A 3,268-nucleotide genomic window follows, 5' to 3' on the forward strand; every position below is an offset into this window, starting at 1 on the left:
TGCCCTTCCGATCTGCCCCCCCTGGACTCCCGGCGCTGCGGTTCAGGGGCCGCGGGGAGTCCAGGGGGGGCGGCTCCGCGGTTGCCACCCGCTTAATAACATGTCAGTCGCGTACTTCGAGCTGCTGTTTCCTTTGCCTCCTGCCTAATTCCAAGTCTAAAAATTAGCAGTGGGAGCAGGAGGCAGGACGCTTCCAACTCTCCTCTCTGAGTCACCATTTTGCTTTTTATAGGGAGCAGGGAGGTGGGGGCGGGCCGAGCGATGTCACTTCCTGCGCCCCTCCTCCTTGGGTACCATTTGTACACGGAGCCCCATCCCTGGCTGGTGGGGAGCAGGGCTGGGTTCGGGGGGTGGGGGCTGAGGAAGGGCCCCTGAGGGAGCCCTGGCCCCTCTGAACAAGGCTCCGCGCAGGTCGGAGCCCAAGGCTGGCAGAACGTGGGCGAGAAGGCGGCCCGGGCCTGGCAGGGACCTGGTGGAACAGCAGAGTCCTCAAAAGCCGGCACTTATTTCTGTAATTTCCACGGAGGCTTCCTTCGGAGAAGGAGGGCAAAGAAGGCCCTAGGGAAGTCAAGCTGCCGTTAACCCTGCTGGAGCTGCCAGCACCACTTGGAGGCCAGGGCCCCCGCACAGACACCCCCTCCCTGGACAGCAGGCCGGGTCCGTGGGGCAGCCGGGACAGGACAGCACCTGAGAAAGGCCTCCATCTGACTCCATCAGTGGCGAGGTCTCTCCTGCAGCGGCCTGAGGGACCCTCCTCCACCCCCACCCCTCTTGGGGTCTGTCCCATCACCCGCTCGGACATCACTTCCTCCAGGGTGCCCTCCCTGGTGTCCCAGCTCAGAACTCCTACAGCGTGTGGCCTTCTAGCGCCCCTGGTGATCCTGCCCATTTGTCCCTGAACCCCTGGGGTGGGGACTGGGTGTCAGCCCTCGCTGAGGGCCCAGCACCCACGGCCGACGCGAGGCAGGGCCTTGGAAACGTGCAGAGAGTGAATGGGCAGAGGAATGCACTGTGCCGCTCGGGTCCAAGGCTGGAGCCAAGTTCTCGGTGGGGGCCCTGGCTCCTCCGCTGTCACAACACGCCGGCCCCCGGGGCAGCCGGCAGCCTGAGAATGGTGTCAGCGGGTCACCAGGGCACCCGCCACGGCCACACTCAATCCAATCTGGCCCTTTGGCAGCTGAGGCCGCCCCCCCGCCCCCCACCGCCTCACTGCACCTGTTCCTGCTGACTTCCTCTCCTGTGCCGACAGCCCACTAAGCTGTCAGGGCCGTGAGCTACTATTTTTTTTCCCAGGACAGGCATGCACATGAAGAACCACAGGACCTAGCGACCCAGCCGCTGGGATATGTGTGCCCTGCACTCGGGAAATGGGACCCACTGATGGGGGCACACAGGAATTCTCCTGTTTCCAGGGGCCGAGAGGGAGGAAGAAAAGCCACAGTATTCAGCCTGCCCGAGTCTGGCACTGTGAAGGGGCCTGGCTGTTTGGTGAGATGCACTCACTCTGGAGAAGCACAAGGGAATGAAACGCCACATTAACCCTCCATCTGTCCTCCAGGAGGCTCCAGGCTGCCCTATTAGTGCCTGGAGTCAAGGTCAGGGGTGTGAGCCATGGTGAACCCTGCTCTGGCCAACAGTTCAGACTCCAGCAGGCTGCACTGATTCTCCTCTACACTGACCAATTCCCAGGGGTCACAGGACCAGCGCCTTCACTCTCAGGACATTTCCCCAGGGCAAGGGCAGAGAGGCCACAGGGAGGGTGGTGAGGCTGGACTCTACTGCACAGTCTGGAACTGCCTGGGTCATGACAGGGTGGGAAGTTTGCTGCCAGCTTCCCCGATGTGTGCCCAATTCATCCTTACCAGAGTGGGGGCCATGGACCACAGCTCAGCCCAGACACGTCAGTGAAGCTGCTCTCACTACCACCAGTTCACAGACGGAGTCTCTGAGTCTCAGAGACCTTTGCACAGAAAGGATCTCAACCTAAGTCTGTCTGTCTCCAAATGCCATCTTTCCCCTTCTGAATCTCATTACTTTCTAGAGGAATCTCTTTCCATCAGTACAAGGATTGGAGAAGAAGCCCTGCTTGTCAGGGGAGGCTGACCAAATAGGCGAGGGAAGAGTGCCAGCCACAGCAGCGGGGATACCCAGGGGTGGAAGAGAATGCCCATAGAGCTCTCTGCAAATTCCCCTGGATACTGCCTCTTTCATTTCACACTCCAGGAGACCCCAATAGCCCAAGAAGCCAGCCAGAGACCCTGGAAACTCCTACCAGAAAAGACAGACCTACAGAAAAGATAGAGACACCACCCCTTCAAGAAGGAAGGAGCCCTAGGAACTTGGAGGATGTAAATCTGCCAAGCACAGCCTTCAATCTGCGTAGGTCCCCAGACAGGAAGGCTGAGTGGACCTGGCTAGGCCACCAGGTGTCAAAAGAAGGAGAAGGGGATTTCCCTAATGGTTCAGTGGCTAAGACTCTGTACTCCCAATGCAGGGGGCCCAAGTTCCATCCCTGGTCAGGGAACTAGATCCCACATGCTACAACTAAGAGCTCTCACGCCACAACTAAAGATCCTGCAAGCTGCAATGAAGATCAAAGATCCCGCGTGCCGCCACTAAGATCCAGTGCAAAATAAATAAATACTATAAAAAAGAGAGAGAAGGTAGAAGAGGCTGCTGACAGCCAATATCCATTTCCCCTCCTAGTGTCAGAAATCTCATTATCTTGGAGTGGCAGTGTGCTCAGTGGCTGCTCTTCCTAGCGGTACAGAGTATGTGATGAAGTTCTGGCCAATGAGTGTTAAGTGGATATGTGTAGAACTTCGAGGAAAGTTTCTGAGATTGCTTCACCTAGAATGTATGTTTCTCCCGTCCCCATGCTTCCTCCTTCTGTTACCAGTTTGGAAAGCAGATAGGATGGCTGGAGCTCCAGCAGCCATACTGAACCATGAGGTGACCCTCAGGATAGAAGCCAGTGCTGAATACAGCTGAGCACAAAGCTAGGAGCCTGGGCCAGTGATGGCACAGCGAGCCAACATACCACCCCAGGGCTGTCTATCTCTGGACTTCTTCTAATGAGAGAAGAAAAATGCCTGTTATTTAAGTCACTGTTATTTAGTTTTTATGTTATATGTAGTCAAACCTAATTATAACTGATCCAGATGGTTTTCCTTGACATTCTATCTGGGTGCTTTTCCTACTGCCTTCACTGTTCCTTCTAGTATCCTTGGTAGAATCCTATCTCTCTGTCCATCCCTTAAAAAAATTC

General features: G+C 56.5%; 1 protein-coding gene across 1 annotated transcript in view; it reads right to left on the reverse strand.

The window, feature by feature from the left end:
• The window catches only part of LOC105004141 (active breakpoint cluster region-related protein), a 188,605-nt gene that overhangs the window by 101,603 nt on the left and 83,734 nt on the right, over window positions 1-3,268 (reverse strand). The gene's annotated exons all lie outside the window — the stretch shown is intronic.

The sequence above is a fragment of the Bison bison genome, unplaced genomic scaffold, assembly GCF_000754665.1.
Source record: "Bison bison bison isolate TAMUID 2011002044 unplaced genomic scaffold, Bison_UMD1.0 scf7180017864472, whole genome shotgun sequence".
Taxonomy (NCBI): Eukaryota; Metazoa; Chordata; class Mammalia; order Artiodactyla; family Bovidae; genus Bison; species Bison bison.